Raw genomic sequence first — 18,853 nt, forward strand, 5'->3', positions numbered from 1 at the left:
CATGTCTTAAAAAAATAGGAACACTGAGGCCCAGGATGGGCAAGAAGGTGACTCGAGGTCACGTGGAGACAGCCTCACTCTGCTTCTGCTAACACCGCTGCCATCTTGGAGGGCTGCCTTCACCAGCACACCTGACCTCATGACCTCCTCATAAGGACCCTTCTGCAGGAGACACCAATCTCGTCCCCATTGGACAGATGAGGAAACTGAGGCTCATAAGGACAAGTGACATATTGAGGTTACAGGGTAACAACTGGCAGGACTAGGTTTTAAACCCATGGGTGTGGGATCTCTTTCTCAGAGAGGAGACGACCCATCTTCCACTACTCAGCCACCTCTCCCCAGCCCCCAGCAGGTCCCGCTGTCCTGGCCTTGATCTCTCCCACCCAGGACTGATGAGTTTTCTCTCGGGGCCCTTCTCAAAGTGCAAGCCCTCAGTTTCCCCTTTGCCCTGGAGCCTGGAGCACAGAGCCCTTTACTCACAGCTGTGTCACCTCTGCAGAGGACTGACCCAGGCTATCACCTCAGGGACCCCCGCCTCTCCTGTCCAGGAGGCCATCTGACTTTCCTGCCAAGAGGGCCAGGGAACATTTGCCCATGTTGCCAAGGAGCCATCTCAGTGCTGTGTGCAATTCTGTGAGGGAAGAACTGGCTCTCGTCCTCATGGGAGACTCTGGTTAAGAGAGGCCAGGGTCACACGGAGTCCTGAACCAGCGCTGCTTCACTCAAGGGCCTTCTGTCTGAAGGATGCCTCACAAGGTCAAGTCACCACAGGGGGTCCTAGAGCCCCTGGGGCAGCTGGAGGGGCCTTGGACGGGCTCTCCCAAGAGACATCAGTTCAGGCTGTGCCGGGGCTGCTGACACACATGAGGTGAGAGGTTGGACAGAGCTGAGCTTGACTTGGTCTCTGCCGTTGCCAGCTGTGTGATCTCAGGCAACTTACTTAACCTCTCAGAACCAGTCCTCAAACCAGCCCAATGGAGTTAACAGCAAAATCTCCCCCGTTGTGTTGATGTGAGAATTAAATGAGTCAATGAGTGGAAAGTGCTTTACCAGAGTCTGACACTGGTGAGCACAAGATGAATGTCAGCCTCTCACACTGGAATCCCTGCTACACGGTGTTGAGAAATTCTGTATTAAATTTTTATACACTGTATCTCACTCAATTCTGGTTTCTACTGAGTGATGCAGTGAATGGTTCTTGGAGTAGGCATGACAACTGAATCTCAGAGAGGTGAAATGACTTCTCCAGGGCAACACAGGCTGTCAGAGGCAAAACTGGATTCCATTTGAAGTCAGAGCTGGTTCTTCCCCTGCTGGCCATAGCAAAGAGATGAGAGTTTTACTCTCCATCTTATTTTCTGACAATCCCAACTCCCAGAACAGTACACAAGGAGGTCTCACAATTCAGGACTTCTCTTAAGCAGTAGCCCACTTGGGTCAGTGCTGAGCCTTTGTCCAGGCTGTTCCATCCACCTGGTCATCATTCCTTCCCTCCTTCCAGCTTCTCAATCCTCCTCGGCCCTAAGACTCTGCTCAGGAGCTGTCTCCTGGTAAGTGGGGGCCACTCCTCATTGTCTCCCCAACAAACAGACCATGTTTTCCAGCTGGTAGGTCTACCCAAGCTACCTCGTCATCATTGTCCCATACAGACGGAGGGCTCAGGAAGTGTCAGCTCTCATAAAAAAGGTTTACACTTTTTTAGTCATCTTTTTCCCATATTTTTGGTAAGAAAAAAATTGACATTCATCACTGTATAAGTTGAAGCCAACAGTTTGATTTCTGTGTACCATGAAGTGATTATGACAATAGGTTCAGCTAACATTCAAGTTCTCATATAGACACAATAAAAAATAAAGGAAAAAGAACAACAATTTTTCCTTGTGATGAGAACTCTTAGAATTTGCTAACAAAGTTTCTATATATCATACATCACTGCTAGCTATAGTCATCATGTTGTACATTATACCCCTAGTATTAAAATATTAGGAAGAGTAGCAATAAATGCCTACATAAAGAAGCAAGAAAAACCCAAATAAACAACCTACCTCTGTACCTTAGGGATTAGAAAAAGAAGAATAACTAAGCCCTAAGTTACCACTGAAAGAGTACAATAAAGATTACAGCAGGAGTGAATTAAATAAGAAGAGAAAAATAATTGAAAATATTAACCAAACTAATATTGGTGCTTTGAAAATGTAAAAGAAATGAAAAACCCTTAGCTAGATCTTATGATTCACAGGGGGCTTTAAGTCTTCACATGTTGCCTGGGTCTGCTTTGTCCTCAAGATAGTATTTATATACAAATATTTTGGCAAAGTTCACTAAAAAAAGAAGCTGTACAAAGGGGATGAGACAATGTATTGTTATAATGTCTTGATCCAAGTGTGCCTGAAGTCCTCCTTGCCACAAAAATTTCAGTTCAAATACATTTCTCACTTCTTGTTTTTATTTTTATTGAAGCCAATGTGAGTCAGCTTATGCCATTCAAATCCACAGGGAGTCCTGACAACACATTTGTAGACTCATATCTTCCTCCTCCATTCTGATGCCTACACGAGGGTCACACAACCACTTTGGAAACATAACAGACATCAAAGCCACAGGAGAGCGTAGAGGTCGTCATTTTACCCTCTTTGCTGGAAAGTCTAGGGAGACTGTGACCCGCGCAAATGGCTTGGCGCTGCAGGTGCACTTCACCATTGGTGCTCACGACAACACACTTAATAGGTATGGAAAACCTCGTTTTCCGATTGAGGATATTGAGGTTCAGGGAAGGACGGTGACTGCCCTAGGTCTCACAAGGACAGGAGCCCAGTCTTTGCATCCGCAGGGAAGGTCAGGGCACATTGAGGCCAGCTGGTGGGGCAAGATATTCCTTGGACTTGGATATGTTTATTCCTCCACTACTGCTGTTGGAGTTGGTTGTTAGCCCTGGTGCATTGGGCCCCTGTCAACCTGGAACATCTGGTCCAGGAAGCCCAAATGGGTGCCCCCTTGGCACCAGCAGAGACCTCTGAGTCACCTGTGTCCATCTCCTCCAGTCCCCCAACTGCATCTCATTTCTGGAATTTTTAAAGGCTTACAGGATGAGTTGATGCCTCATTTGGAGATATTTGTTCCCAAAAAAGAGAATACATCACTTTGGAGACATAAGTTTAATATCAAAGGCCAAAAAGTGAAACTGAAAGTCACCTAGTTGTGTCCAATTATTTACGACCCCACAGACCATACAGATCATGGAATTTTCCAGGCCAGAATACTGCAGTGCCTAGCCACTCCCTTCCCCACAGGATCTTCCTAACACAAACCCCTCTGTCTCCCACATTGCAGGCAGATTCTTTACCAGCTGAGCCACCAGGGAAGCCCATAGTTTGTTGAGTCACTCATGTGGAAAAAGGTTCCTCTTGGAGTGCTGTGCTCTGCTGTGCTTTAGTTGCTCATCATGTCTGACTTCTTGCACACCCATGGCAAGAATAAGGCACACCAAGGCACACCCCTTCCCCAAGAATAAGACTTTTCTTCTCTGAATATAAGTGAGTATAAAAGTCTGAATGGCCTCAAGAGAAAGGAAACTAGAATTCATACCATGTAGGTGGCCCACACGTGAAGTCTGGGAATCAAGCAGTTCTGGGTTCTAATTCTGGCTCTGCATAAAAAAGAATGAAATAGCTCTTTCAGCCATCTTGGACCCTGTGAAGGCCTGCTGGGAACGGGACTTCTAAAACAACAAATATGTCTGGAAGGCTGTGGTCCAAGGCCATTTTTGCTGGCTATAAACGGAGTCTACGGAACCAAAGGGAACACACTGCTCTCCTGAAAATTGAAGCTGTATATGCTCGAGATGAAACTGAATTCTATTTAGGCAAGAGATGTGCTTATGAGTACAAAGCAAAGAACAACACAGAAACTCCTGGTGGAAAACCTAACAAAACCAGAGTAATCTGGGGAAAGATAACTCAAGCTCATGGAAACAGTGGCATGGTTCGTGCCAAATTCTGAAGCAACCTTCCTGCTAAGGCCATTGGACACAGAATTCGTGTGATGCTGTACCCTTCGAGAATTTAAACTTCTTGAAAATAAATAAAAGTGTGGATTTGTCCTGTTAAAAAAAAAAAAGAATGAAATAATAACATTTGCAGCAACAAGTGGATGGATGTAGAGATAATCATAGTAAATGAACTAGGTCAGTTCCATTCAGTCGCTCTGTCGTGTCCGACTCCTTGCAACCCCATGAATCGCAGCATGCCAGGCCTCCCTGTCCATCACCAACTCCCAGAGTTCACTCAGACTCACGTCCATCAATACAGTGATGCCATCCAGCCATCTCAGCCTCTGTTGTCCCCTTCTCCTCCTGCCCCCAATCCCTCCCAGCATCAGAGTCTTTTCCAATGAGTCAACTCTTCACACGATGTGGCCAAAGGACTGGAGTTTCAGCTTCAGCATCATTCCCTCCAAAGAAATCCCAGGGCTGATCTCCTTCAGAATGGACTGGTTGGATCTCCTTGCAGTCCAAGGGACTCTCAAGAGTCTTCTCCAACACCACAGTTCAAAAGCATCAATTCTCCGGCGCTCAGCCTTCTTCACAGTCCAACTCTCACATCCATACATGACCACTAGAAAAACCATAGCCTTGACTGGACGGACCTTTGTTGGCAAAGTAATGTCTCTGCTTTTGAATATGCTATCTAGATTGGTCATAACTTTTCTTCCAAGGAGTAAGCATCTTTTAATTTCAGACAAAAACAAATATCATAGATAGCACTAATTTATGGAATCTAAAATATGATACTAAAGAACTTATACAAAAAGACTCATGGACATAAAAAAAGAAAAAGAAAAAGAAAAAAAAAAAACAAACTCATGTTTACCAAAAGGGAAAGCAGTGTGGAGGATAAATTAGGAGTTTGGCATAAATATGCACACTCTACTATATATACAATAGACAACCAACAAGGACCTACTATATAGCACAGGGAACTATACTCAATATTTTGTAATAACTTATAAGGGTAAAGAATCTGAAATAAAAATACCTCTCTCTCTCTCTCTCTCTCTCTCTCTCTCTCTCTATATATATATATATATATATATATATATATATGTATCTGAATCACTTTGCTGTACACCTGAACCTAATTAAAAGTGGAAGTGTTAGTTGCTCATTTGATCTGACCCTTTATCACCCCACAGACTGTAGCCCACCAGGCTCCTCTGTCCATGAATTCTCTAGGCAAGAATACTGGAGTGGGTTGCCATTTCCTTTTCCAGGGATCTTCCCAAACCCAGGATTAAACCCAGGTCTCCTGCACTGCAAGCAGACTCTTTAACCTCTGAGCCACCATGGTAGCCCCACACCTGAACCTACATAACATTGTCAAGCAACCATATATATCAATTAAAAAAAACAAATTCTGGTTCTGGCACATATTCACCCTCAGCGTCTTGAGGGAAATCACAGCTGTCTGATCCTCAGTCTGCCATGCCATCCAATGGAGAGAATCCAACCCCTGAGCATGGCTCTCATGAGACCAAAGCAGGCAAGGTCCATGAGGCTCAAATGCTCAGCACGAGGCTGGCATAGAGAAGAGCCCAGCAATGGCTGTCAGGAGGAATGACAAGGGTGAATTGTGGGTTTTGTATAGGGTGAGTATCAGTAACCTCCACATTCTGGATATCATATTCGAAGCAACTTCTGAAAACAAGGCTAATGTGAGGATCCCCATCACTGCTGAAGGTGTCGTGAACCTGTGAGTAGCCTTAGAATCAGGTTTGGGAGGCACAGTGAGGTATGGCCAATAGGTCTCCAATCTGAAATCAGGCACTTTTCCACCCTGCTACCTTAGTCTCCCAATCTGTAAAATAAGGAGGCCTTTGCAGCTCTAGAATCCTCACCTTTAAAATGTTCTAAGAAACTTTTCCCATAACCAAGTCTCTCTTTAAAAAAAATCCTCCATATTTAAAATAATAACACATGTAATTATAAAACTTGAGAAATGAAAAGACATGAACACTTATTCCAACATCATTTTTCCTCTCAAGATACTCTTAAAACAGCAGTGACCAGAACAGGCCATATAGTGTACAGTATTTAATGAAAAACATGTGAAAATTATATGGAAAATACAATTTCTAAGTATTTTAGTTACATTGAAAATACAACAAGATAGAAAAATGAGGGTGTGTAAAAGAGTATTTATTAATTAAAGTGCACTATGACTTTATCACTTTAGTTATGAGATTTTGAGATAGCTAATTAACTTCTCTGTACCACATGTTTCTTCATTCTGAAAACAGAGATAATGATAGTACTTTATTCAAATGGTCTTCCTGTAGAGATTAAATGGATTAATCCAAGAAAAATACCTTAAATGTTCTTTTTTTTTTTTTAATCATCGCTGTGATAATCTATAGAAATGTCACATGAGCCAAACCCTTGAGGCCAGGAGAAGAAATTCCTACTGTAAGAATGTAGATTCCATAAAGAAAACAGATAGTATTCACAATGTCCATTTGTTTTTCAGCCACTAAAGTCCTATCCAGCTCTTTGTGACCCCATGGACCGCAGCACACCAGGCCTGTCCTTGTCCATAGACATTCCATAAAACGTCCACACAAGAGAGAGACTAAAGTGGGAAATGTGAAGAGACTTCTCCACCTCTGTTCACTGTGAATCTGTTTCCCTGCAGGCCTGTGTTGGGTGAGATTGTCGTCTTGGCCCTCCACTTGGTCCTCCAGTATAGTTTCAGCATTGAAACTGATTAAGAGTCTGATATCGCCAAGGTGGTGGTGGAAGAATGCAGGAACGATCAACACAGCATCTCTCTCACCGTGCTGGGTAGATCAGGTCCTGCAGAGTGTCCCCAAATCATCATCCACCCACTGGGAAATTTGAAAAATGAGATCTTGAAAATTGAATCCTCTCCATTTAAACTGCTGATCTTCAGTAACCCACCAAATCTACATCTTAAACTGTGTGCTTGAAAGAACATGTTTAGTCCAGGGAAGAGGATGGAAGGAGAAAGGCTGATCCTGCTCCTGGCTGGAAGTGGAGAAATGGTCTGGAAGCTGAAGGCTGGAGCAGATTGGCCTTGGCAAGGAACAAGGCTGAGCCACGAGCAGAGGTCAGAGCATCCTGCCTCAACAAGCGATCTGACCATAGGTTTGCCTACAGAACTGCAAAGCAAAAGATTGGCCAGCACTTGGAAAGACTGGCATGTGAGTCCAAATGCCTGGGCCCCGCTAGACCCTGCCTAGCCTATAGCACCAGGGAGATCACTGACCTTTATCAGTTTCCTTTCTTATCCAGGGGCATTGGACTGCTCAGTGGGGTTGTGGACTTTGCAGTCAACCTCGTGAATGAGCTGTTGTCCCTGGTAATGCACCACGAGGTGAATTGTCCACTCCTGGGGGTGCAGAGCCAGGCCTGGTGGGGGGAGGGGTGACTTTTCCTGGCTGGGCTGTACTCTTAGGGACCTTCCTTTCTGAGGGGCCATCTTCCTTGGGACAGTCAGTTGCTCCCTGCCCCCCTTCACTCAGCCTGGCCTGGGAGATGAGCAGGGGCCTGACATTAGCTGAAATCAATGGTCCCACACTTGAAACATTTACCATAACCACGGACTGGCAGTAGGATTTTTACTCATATTCCTTCATTCAACACAATTTTAATTCATTTAAATACAAAAACTATACACATCATAGTTCAGATTCACATGTATCATATAAGAAAACCATATGTACCATGTGCCCCAAATTCCAAATATTCTATATTAGTCATTCTGGAAGGAGGCTGGGAATCTGGATTTATATTTTAAAAAGTCCTCCATGTTGTTCTGTGATTTACTGAACTTGAGTCACTGCTCAAAGTGTGTTCCTCAGACCAGCAGCACTGACCTTCCATGGACACTCATTAGAAATGCAGACTCTTAGGTCCTACCCCAGACCTGCTTGCTAATTTGCATTTTAACAGCACCTTCGGGTAACTGTAGACACACAAAACTGTGAAAAGCACAAAAACACTTCTCTATGGTTCCCAGGGGCCCATTTCACTCTATAAAGTTTCAGGCTCAAGAGGTCAAGGTTTCTAAGGGAATAGTGTTCTGGAATGTTAAAAGTCTAGATTCTTTAAGGTTCTAGGATTCTAATAGTCTGAGGTTTTAGGGTCCTAGTGACCTCTGGCTCTCAGATTTGGACCTTCTAGGCTTCCACTGTTCTAGAATCCTAATGGCCAGAAGTTCTGAGGCCGCAGTGCTAAGCATCTCTGTGGGTGGCAAACAGGATGCTCACAGCAGGTACTAATCAGTCGTCTTCCTTCTCGTCTCTCCTCTCCCTCCTCAGCTGCTCAACTGTTTCCTTCCTTCCCTCTCTGCGTTTTTCTCTCTGTGTCACTCTCTTGCCCTGGCTCCTTGTGACCCTCAGCTGTGCCCATGAGTCCACAGTTACTTTGAAAGCCTGGATGTGGATTCTGTTAGGAACCACAAGGCTAAGTCACAGCCTGGGAAAGTAGTGAGGGGACTCCCTTTGCAGCCTTACAGGAGAGGGCACCACACTCTAGCCTGCAGCACCAGCAGGTCTGGTCAGGGGATCCTGGAGAAGCTGCAGACCCTTGTGAGCAAGTCAGAAAATTGTGAGCAAGTCCTTGTGAGCAAGTCAGAAAATTGTGGCCGGAGGGGCCCTTGCAGCCTGATGGCCTCTGTGAGTCTGTGAGAGCTTCTACTCTGCTCCCTTGTCACACTGGCAGAACCTGCTGCCCAGAATGATGTGACGAAGAGACGGGCCTGATCTGGGCTCAAATCCTGGGTATTCTTTTAGCAACTGTGAGTTCGGGGTCAACTGGCTCCACCTCTCTGAGCCTCGGGTTCTTCCCAAGTGAAAGGAGATTATAAACACTGCCAAGCTGATGAGTGGATTTAAAAACAAAGCAGAAAGAGCGTGGTATCCAGTAGGCATTGTTAATAAACATGGCCCCTTCTCTTTCCCTTCTTATGAGGAGCTGTGGTTTGACCTCCAGCTCCTGGAGACTCTCCTTGACCTGGGTCTCTGGAAAGACTGAGGCTGACAAGGCTGGGACCAACAAAATGGGGTGAGTAACAATGTTAGGGTCCTGGAGGCAGTTCTAGAAAATAGCCACAGACCCAGTTCCTTGGGCGATTGCTCTGTTCTTCTCATATAGTCTCTCATTGGCTCCTGGCAATGATCCTGTGGGGATGGGTAGTGTTATCACCCATTTTACAGATGAACTAACTGACTCAGAGAGATCAAGTGACATGCAAGAGGTCCCATGGCTGTCAAGTCTGACCCACTGGAGAGTTTCAGCCACTGGTGTCTGACTTCTATTCAGCTTTCAGTGCTGGAGCCTGAGAACTGCTGTTTGTTCCTTGAGAGGAAGTTTATAAACTCTAACTGGAAAATCCATAGAACAGTTGAGGAAAACCTCTGTGATGCCTACCTGCTGGTAAAGGCCAGGCTTTGAGCCCTGGGCTGACGGAGGTTGAGACCCTCCAGAAACACACACAGGGGCCTGTGGATAAGCAGCATAGCTTGGCTCCTCTTCTGTCTCTAATAGCAGACTGAGCCCTGATCTCGGTCACAGACCGAGTCCTGACCCTTAATCACACACCCAGACTGCACTTGATTCTGCTCACTGACTAAGCCTAAAACAGTCAGACTGAGCTTTGACTCCATTGTTGACTGAGCTCTGACACTGGTCATGGATAGTGACCTGACCTGTGTCTCAGTCTGATCCATGAACCTGATCAAACACTGAGCCCCAAACCATGACTCATCAAGGTCCTTGGTCATTCTTTTCACATTAGCCATTGTTGCTAAGGTAAGGGTGTGAGGAGGGCTCAGTGCCAGGTGCCAGAGAAAGACCCCAAATCACAGGTGCCAGTCCCTCCCTGATCCTCAGAGCTCGCAGGGTTTTGGGGGAAACACTCCTGCAGCTGTGCCTCATGAACATAGGAGCCAGTAAGGGCCCCAGGCTCTCTGTGCCTCACATCGGGGTCGTCTTCCAGGTTGGTTCCCAGGAACTTGACTGAATCTCTGTACCGTCTCCCTCTAGGACCGTCCGTGCTGCCACCATCCCCTAGGAGTGACAACTGAACCCAGTCAAAAAACACCTCTCAGATACTCCTCCTCACAGTCAGGACACCCTATGCTCATCACCCTCCACCCCCAGCAATGAAAGGCCATTTTTGCATGTCCAGTGTGGTCCATTGCATTCCTTCCATTGAGATTTCAGAAAGAGCAAGGTATGGGCAATCAGGGCAGTGGATACCTGGATCCAAAACTAGCAACACATTTGTAGACCATGTCTCCCTCCTCCAATCTGATGCCTACTCAAGGGTCACACAACCACACTGGGAACAACAAATATCAAAGCCACAGGAGAGCTTAGAGGTCATCATTTTCACCTCTTGGCTGAAAAGTCTAGGGAGACTGTGGCCCAGGCAAACGCCTTGGCACTGCAGGTGCACTCTCACCATTGGTGCTCACGTCAACTCACCTAGTAGGCATGGCAAACCTCACTTTCCAGTTGAGGATACTGAAGTTAAGGGAAGGGAGGTGACTGTCCTAGGCCTCACAAGTACAGAAAACCAGCATTTGCGTCCGCAGGAAAAGTCAGGTCACATTGAGGCCAGCTAGTGGGGCAGGAGAGTCCTTGGACTTGAATATGTTATTCCTCGACATGCGCTGCTTGAGTTGGTTGTTACGCCTGGTGCATTGTGCCCATGTCAATCCGGAACACTTGGTCCAGGAAGCCCAGATGGGTGCCCACTTGGCTACAGGCTTATAGCACCAGCAGAGTCCTCTGGGTCACCTGTGTCCATCTCCTCTGTTCTCCCTCCTGCATCTCAGTAGGAACCTGATGAACTCAGCTAGGACAAAGTACAAGTAGGGCTAGAGGCTTGAGGAGCTAGCCTTCCTCACCGTAACTATGGTCCCACCATCAGAGCACAGAGTAGGGAGAAGGTAGCAGCCCAGGTGCCCAAGCCTGGTGCTGGGACATGAAGGACCACATCCAGCAGAGCCTTGGATCCATCAACAGACCACCCTCCACACTATCTGAGCCTCATTTATACACACCTGAGGTCCCTCTTCCCCTGGTTGTGAGCACAGAGCTGAGGGATGTGAGGAAAATCTTGTGGAGAGACTTGTTCTCACCTCAAGACTGCAACCCAGGGGGTGGAGAGTGATGTAATGAACTCAGACCTGGAGTTGGCCCCAGGCTTCTGCTGCCTCATTGTAAATGGGTTAACAACCTGGTATCTGGATCCCCGTGGCAAAATGGAGATTAAAAGTGTACCAAGGGGATGGTGGTCAGACCTCAGTTCTGGATTCGGGCAGACTGCTTCCTAATCCTCTTTTCCTGTTGCTGGCTTATGGCCTGGACTAGGGACTGCATCTCCCTGAACCTCAGGTCCCTAGTGTGCAAAATGAGACTAAGTATGGGAGTCTCCTCCCAGGTGTGCCTTGAGGATGTGGAGGGATAATGTGTGTAGGCTCCTAATACATAGTTACAACAGTGATGATGATATTATAATTATTGCTGGTGTCTCGTCACTTCACTCCCCTCCACCTCAGGTGTCCCACCTGTACATGACCCCACTGCACAGGGTTATGGAGAGGACGAAGGGAGGAGATCAAGCATCCAATATGCTTTATCCTTAATCAATGGAAACCAGATTTCTTATTTTGTGCACTATAAAGACCACATGACCTAGATGGGCTCAGACTTCCAGTACGCATGTGTCTATAAATTCTGGCTCCCTGGTGACTGGTGTATAAGCTTTGGGAGGTACAGTTCCTCACTAACCCTCAGCTTCCTGTCAGGACCATGTTAAAGATTCCAAGAAATATGATGTCAAGTACACCTCATTAACTGTAGGGACTGGATGGAGCTTTCTGCAGAGAAGCCCTCCCAGGCACTCCTGGACTTGGAGGGCTGGATTGATTAGTGATGTCTGCCCCAAGTTCAGGAAGGGAGAGTGGAATGACTGCATGTTCACCAGATCAGGACCAGGTCATCTCTAATGGCCCCTCCAGCCAGTGATAGGGGCATGGACACCACATATATTCACAGAGGTTGGGACTCTGGGACCTGCCTAGTGCTGTGGGGTGGAGGAGGGACCCTGATCTGGGTTCCAGGCTTGGCTAAGTTTATAACCTGTTTTCTGACTCTGAGGAAGACGTTCATTTTCTCCAGGGTCTCCATTTCCTCTAACTGCAAAATGAATAGAGGCCTCCTGCTACACAGCTGACCCCTTGGTGTTCTGAGAGGTGGTCAGGAATGTCTGGGGGCTACTTGCTACATTCCCACCAGCTGGAGCAACATACGTAGGAGAGAAATCTTGGGCCAGCCCGCCCACACCATTAGCCACTACACACACCTGTGGTCACCTGTGGGGCCAGAGAGAAGGGGGGTGGTGGGTTCTAATGCAGCAGAAGCGCCCCATGTCTGGGGAGAGGCAGACATGCACAGAAAGTACTTGGAGACAGAGCAATGTACTCTCCCTCAGGGTCACCCATGGGCAGAGTCCCCGATCTGTGTGTTATAATAACAGTGACAACAACACGTCAGGGAGCATGTGTTCATCAGCTACGATCACAAGGCATTGTTATGACACAGGGGACATGTCAGGGAACAAAACAGACGAGATCCCTGCCTAGTGGGGCTCCCTCTCCGGTGGATGAGGAAGAGAGCTAATCTTTAGGGACCGCGGTCCAGATTTATGCATGTTAACTGTGTACCCTTCAGACCAGTTCAGTGGTGTAGTACACCCATTTGCCCTATTCACAGGTGAGTAAACTGAGTCTCTAAGAGGGAAAGACTATGACTTTCTTTGACTATTCCAAAGCCTTTGACTGTGTGGATAACAATAAACTGTGGAAAATTCTGAAAGAGATGGGAATACCAGACCACCTGACCTGCCTCTTGAGAAATTTGTATGCAGGTCAGGACGCAACAGTTAGAACTGGACATGGAACAACAGACTGGTTCCAAATAGGAAAAAGAGTACATCAAGGCTGTATATTGTCACCCTGCTTATTTAACTTATATGCAGAGTACATCATGAGAAACGCTGGGCTGGAAGAAGCACAAGCTGGAATCAAGATTGCCGGGAGAAATATCAATAACCTCAGATATGCAGATGACACCACCCTTATGGCAGAAAGTGAAGAGGAACTAAAAAGCCTCTTGATGAACGTGAAAGAGGAGAGTGAAAAAGTTGGCTTAAAATTCAACATTCAGAAAACGAAGATCATGGCATCCGGTCCCATCACTTCATGGGAAATAGATGGGGAAACAGTGGAAACAGTGTCAGACTTTATTTTGGGGGGCTCCAAAATCACTGCAGATGGTGATTGCAGCCATGAAATTAAAAGACACTTACTCCTTGGAAGGAAAGTTATGACCAACCTAGATAGCATATTGAAAATCAGAGACATTACTTTGCCAACAAAGGTCCATCTAGTCAAGGCTATGGTTTTTCCTGTGGTCATGTATGGATGTGAGAGTTGGACTGTGAAGAAAGCTGAGCACTGAAGAACTGATGCTTTTGAACTGTGGTGTTGGAGAAGACTCTTGAGAGTCCCTTGGACTGCAAGGAGATCCAACCAGTCCATTCTGAAGGAGATCAGCCCTGGGATTTCTTTGGAAGGAATGATGCTAAAGCCGAAACTCCAGTACTTTGGCCACATCGTGCAAAGAGTTGACTCATTGGAAAAGACTCTGATGCTGGGAGGGATTGGGGGCAGGAAGAGAAGGGGACAACAGAGGATGACATGGTTGGATGGCATCACTGACTTGATGGACGTGAATCTGAGTGAACTCCAGAAGTTGGTGATGGACAGGGAGGCCTGGTGTGCTGCGATTCATGGGGTCACAAAGAGTCAGGCACGACTGAGTGACTGAACTGAACTGACTGAAGAGGGAAAGATCATAAGGCTAGTAAGTGGGAGCACTCTGCTTTGCTTACAGCCTCATCATACTTTCAAGAACTGCGCACACTCCCCCTTGTCTCCCTCCCTATATTCCAGGGCTCCTGAATGCTGCCTTAGGTCACCACTCACTACTATGTACTGCAGTAATAGTAATTATGATGACCTCTGTTATTCATGGAGCACCTTCCTCAGCCAGGACTGGGTTGGGCTCTCTACTGACATTTCCTCATTTAGTGCCCCCAGCAGCTCTTCCTAAGGTAGAGGATATTCTAGTGCTTATTTTCATGGTTGAAAGGAAAAAAACAGGGCTCAGAGAGGTTATGACATTTACCTGCTGTCACACCACCAACAAGGAAAGCTTCTGGGATGCACACCCAAGGATGACCTAAGAGCAAGCTTATTGTACTGTTACAAATAAAACACATGGATTACTGGATGGGTACATTTTAATTAATCAGCATTAGAAATGCTTATGCAAGCTCTAAAAAATATTTATTGAAAATCCGCTCTGTGTCAGGGTCTGGGCATGAAGCCTGTGGTTTTGGCCCTTATGGCTTCAGAGAGGGGGCGGTTATCACTGTGCCCAAGGAGCTGATGGGATTCATGCTCAAAGCAAGAGTGTGGGGTGCCTGGGCAGGTGGGAATGTAGCAAGTATCCCTTAGATGTTGCTGACCACCTCTTAGAGCCCTGAGGAGTCAGCCATCTAGCAGAGAACCTCTGTTCATTTTGCAGTTAGAGGCAATGGAGACCTTGGGAGAAAATGAACATGTTACTCAGAGTCACAAAGCAGGTTATTTACTGGCCAAGACTGGAATCTAGATAAGGGTCTCCATTTCCTTCTCCCAGCACCAGGCAGGTCCCAGAGTCCCACTGTCCATGACTGTGTGGTGTTGCTGTGCCCATCGCTGGCTAAAGGGCCTCTTGGATATGACCTGGTCCCACAGTGGCACACACGCAGTGCCTCCACTCTCCCCTCCTGAACTTGTGGCTGCTGCTGCTGCTAAGTCGCTTCAGTCGTGTCAGACATCACTCATTAATCCTTCCCCCCAAGTTCAGGAGCTGCCTGAGAGAACTTCTTACCAGAAAGTTCCATCGAATCCCTATATTCGATCAGATCATATTTGAGACCATGGTACTGTCTTCACTAACTCAGCCCTAGAAGGGAAACAGGCATATGAGGAAGCACACAAGGACACACACCTGTCAGGGCTGTACAGCATCACCCAAGGGAGCCAGGACTTGTGGACATTGGTCTATGGATGCCTGAGCCCATTTTATCTCTTTCAGTCTCTACTGCACACAAAAGTAAGAAATGCAGTAGCCGTTGCTTAAGCACTAAGCATATTGAGTGCTTTATCTTCTCTAGTCTTCTCCATAACCCTCTGGGGTGGGACCACGTATAGACCGGGGGGGAGTGAAGTGGCCAGACAACAGGAGCAACTGACATCATCATTTCATCACTGGTGTCACCGCATAACAGGGACCTACTTCATGCTCAGCCCTTCATACACGTTATCCCGCCACATCATCACCACACACCTGGAGGAGAATCCCATCTTTAGTCCCATTTCACACACAGGGGACCTGAGGCTCAGGGAGATGAAGCTCCTTGTCCAGGCTGCACAGCCAGTAACAGGAGGAGAGGATTCAAACTCAGCTGGCCCAGCACTGGAGCCGGGGTATGAGCAGCAGCACCTCAGTACCATTTTAATTTCCATTTGCCACCAGGATCCAAACACAGGTTGATTACCTATTTTACCAGCTGAAGCCTGGGGCCAACACCAGGTCTGGGCTCACTATATCACACTCAGTCCCCTGGGCTGTGTCCTGAGTAGGGACAATTCTCTGCACAAGGTTTCTGCACAGCCCTCAGCTCTGTGCCCAAAACCAGGGGAAGAAGGGCCTCAGATATTTGCAGAACTGGGCACAGACAGTCTGGGAGGGTGATCTGCTGACAGGCCCAAGGCTCTGCTGGACAGGGTTCTCCATGACCCAGGCTTAGGCTTGGACACCTGCCCTGTGCTTTGATGGTAGGACCACAGTCAGGGTGAGGAAATCTAACTCCCGAAACCTCTGGACCTACCCTTACATTCTCCTGGCTGCTATCATGTCCAGGACAGGGTTCCAGGTTTCTACTGAGATGCAGGTGGGCAAATGGAAGAGACGACCCTGGGTGACTATCGGGTGCTCCCAGCCTAATGCCAAGTGAGCATGCATTTGCGCTTCCCGGACCGGGTGTTCCAGGTTGACAGGGGCCCAATGCACCAGGCATTACAACCAACTCAGACAGCAGAGGTCAAGGAATAAACAGGGTATTCAAGTCCAAGGACTCTCTTGCCCTACCAGCTGGCCTCAAGGTGATCTGAGTGAAATGTCCTTCCCTGGGGACCCAAATGCTGGGTCCTTTCCTTGTGAGATCTTGGCCAGTCACCTCCCTTCCGTAAACCTCTTTCCTCACCAGAAAATGGGGCTTTCTGAACCTCCTCACAGAGTTGTCCTGAGCACCAGTTGGGAAAGTGGACCTGCAGTGCCAAGCCCAGGCCCTGGCACTCACCTGCCCCTACTAGGAGATGGGCATTTTGGCTAATGATTGCCACTCATTGCTGCCCCCAGAAGACAAAAAAGAAACTGACTTTGTCCTGGATGTGGTCCATGATGAGAAACTACCCAGCACCAGCCAGTGTGACTCCAGGAGACCATGGCCAGGTGGATGTGGGTCTTGGGAAGACAGGATGGTGAGAAAAGGAAAGAGGCAGGAAGCCTGAGGGAACCGCATCCCCATGAGGCAGCGAGACTCAGGGAGAAATAAAAGCTGGGAGCAAGAGTCATACAAATGTGCCACAGTGATCTTCGAACGAGAGACCAAGGAAATTTCAAATCATGGCTCACAGTCACATCAAGTCACACAGGACATTAGCAATCATCTGGTCAAATTACCAAGCATCTCTAAGGATGGGACCCTCACCAACTTATCAGAGAGTGGACGGCCTTATCAGATGCCACAGAGATGCTTGGAGCATTCTAGAGCCAGGACAGGGTCTTGGGACCCACATGAGAGGAAAGGCCTAGAGAAAGGGTGGTAACAACTTGCTGAGGGCAGAGAACAAGGGAAGAAGTCAAATGATAATGATCTGCTGTGACAGAAGCCAGCAAGAAGCTGAGCTCGGGGAAGATGGGGAGGGACCACCTCAGGTGAGCCGTCACAGAGGTTGCGAGGGGATGTCGAGAGCCAGGGACAGCTAGGCAGGCGAATTCTGGGAAAAGGGAACAGTTTGTGTGGAGGTCAAAGGCAGCAAAAGGGTTGGTATCCATCTGGAACAGAAGGAAGTCAGTAGGGCCATGGAAGGAGAGGCAGATGAGTTTGGGGTGGCAGTGAACAGTACCGCAAGGCCTTGATGGGGTTGCTGTTTTAAAGCTGAGTGCTTCGACCTCTGGCCGCTGCATTGAGAGCAGAGGGGTTAGGGGCACGTGTGCATAGGAATCCTGCATACATGAGGGTACCTGTGGAGGCAGATTTTGTTCACTCACAGAAGTAACTCTATTGACTAAATGATGTAGGCAGACAGGGAAGAGGGTTGTCTGAACAACTGAAAACATTTGCCCTAAGGCCGGCTCTACTGTGAGGGATTTTATGGAGAGCACTCATACATAAGATGGAGAAGGCAATGGCACCGCATTCCAGTACACTTGCCTGGAAAATCCCATGGATGGCGGAGCCTGGTAGGCTGCAGTCCATGGGGTTGCTAAGAGTCGGGCACGACTGAGTGACTTCACTTTCACTTTTCACTTTCATGCATTGGAGAAGGAAATGGCAATCCACTCCAGTGTTCTTGGCCTGGAGAATCCCAGGGACAGGGGAGCCTGGTGGGCTGCCGTCTACAGGATCACACAGTGTCAGACACAACTGAAGCGACTTAGCAGCAGCAGACATAAGAGAAAGTTTGGGAAGAATGATCTCACTGGTCACTGACCCTGACTCTGTGGGCCACAGTTCTAGCCCCATATCTGTCCCTGTCTTTCTGGAAGACCTCAAGCTGATTTCCAAATACTGATTGAATAGTATCATAATTTCCCTCTGAGCCTGCGTTTCCAAATCCTGATGGACTGAAGCTGGATGATCACCATAAGTCCTTCTACCAGAACATTCTCCACTTCATCCATTCTTGGTCTTTATCCCAGCCCCCACTTGCAATGGCCGCTGTCTTGGCAGCATGAGAACCTGCTCTTAGTCTTGGCACAAAGTCCTCTCCATATCCACCCATTCCACTTCAGTCATCCTGGGTGACCTTTGCTTCGGAAGTCTCTCTCTATTCACTCTGGACAGGGGTTATTTTCATTGGAGTCTCCTTGGATGGCTCTGGACACAGGGCTTGTTTCCGGGGTCAGCCTCCCTGCCCATCGCCATCCAGAGGATATAAGGGCCATCAGCACCCAGCGGAATTCAGGAGGCTGTGCAGGCGAGCAAGGACTTCGTAAGTATTTTCCTCCAAACCTGTGACTGACGGGCTTTCCACCTAATGTCACCCCACCTAAGGCCTTCAGAAGGCTTTGGGGCTGGAGGCAGAGGGATTGGTCTAATTCAGTTAGCTTCTATCTTGATTAGAGCAAATTAAGAAATAGATTCAATTAGGAGAAGTGCCAAACTGACAAGCAAAGCAGGGTCATGATGTGGTGTCCGTTTATGTGTTCATACTTTTATTCAGCAAACTTTATTTTGTTGTACTGAGCGAGGAGCAGGGTTTTTACTATGTGTGATGAATTCAATAGTGAGATAAGTCACAATCCCTCCTCTAAGCGGTGCACAGCCTGATGGGAGAGGCAGCCAAGTCTTCCCTAACTGGTACCCAGGACTCTGGTCATACAATGAAGGCAGCAAGATGGTGGAGTGGGGGCCCCTAACCTAGA

General features: G+C 47.5%; 1 protein-coding gene and 1 pseudogene across 3 annotated transcripts in view; both read left to right on the forward strand.

Moving 5' to 3' along the window:
• LOC133259600 (short palate, lung and nasal epithelium carcinoma-associated protein 2B) overlaps positions 1 to 18,853 on the forward strand; it is a 39,941-nt gene that overhangs the window by 11,181 nt on the left and 9,907 nt on the right. For 2 of the 3 annotated variants that reach the window (XM_061437279.1, XM_061437280.1), the window contains exon 1: positions 18,316 to 18,420. The exons of the other annotated variant lie outside the window; for it this stretch is intronic. The gene's annotated coding sequence lies outside the window, so the exon portion shown is untranslated. Of the gene's footprint in view, positions 1 to 18,315; positions 18,421 to 18,853 lie in introns of those variants that run through there. 3 annotated transcript variants of the gene reach the window in all.
• LOC133258859 (large ribosomal subunit protein eL33-like) lies at positions 3,666 to 4,101 on the forward strand (annotated as a pseudogene).

This window comes from Bos javanicus, chromosome 13, assembly GCF_032452875.1.
Source record: "Bos javanicus breed banteng chromosome 13, ARS-OSU_banteng_1.0, whole genome shotgun sequence".
Lineage (NCBI taxonomy): Eukaryota > Metazoa > Chordata > Mammalia > Artiodactyla > Bovidae > Bos > Bos javanicus.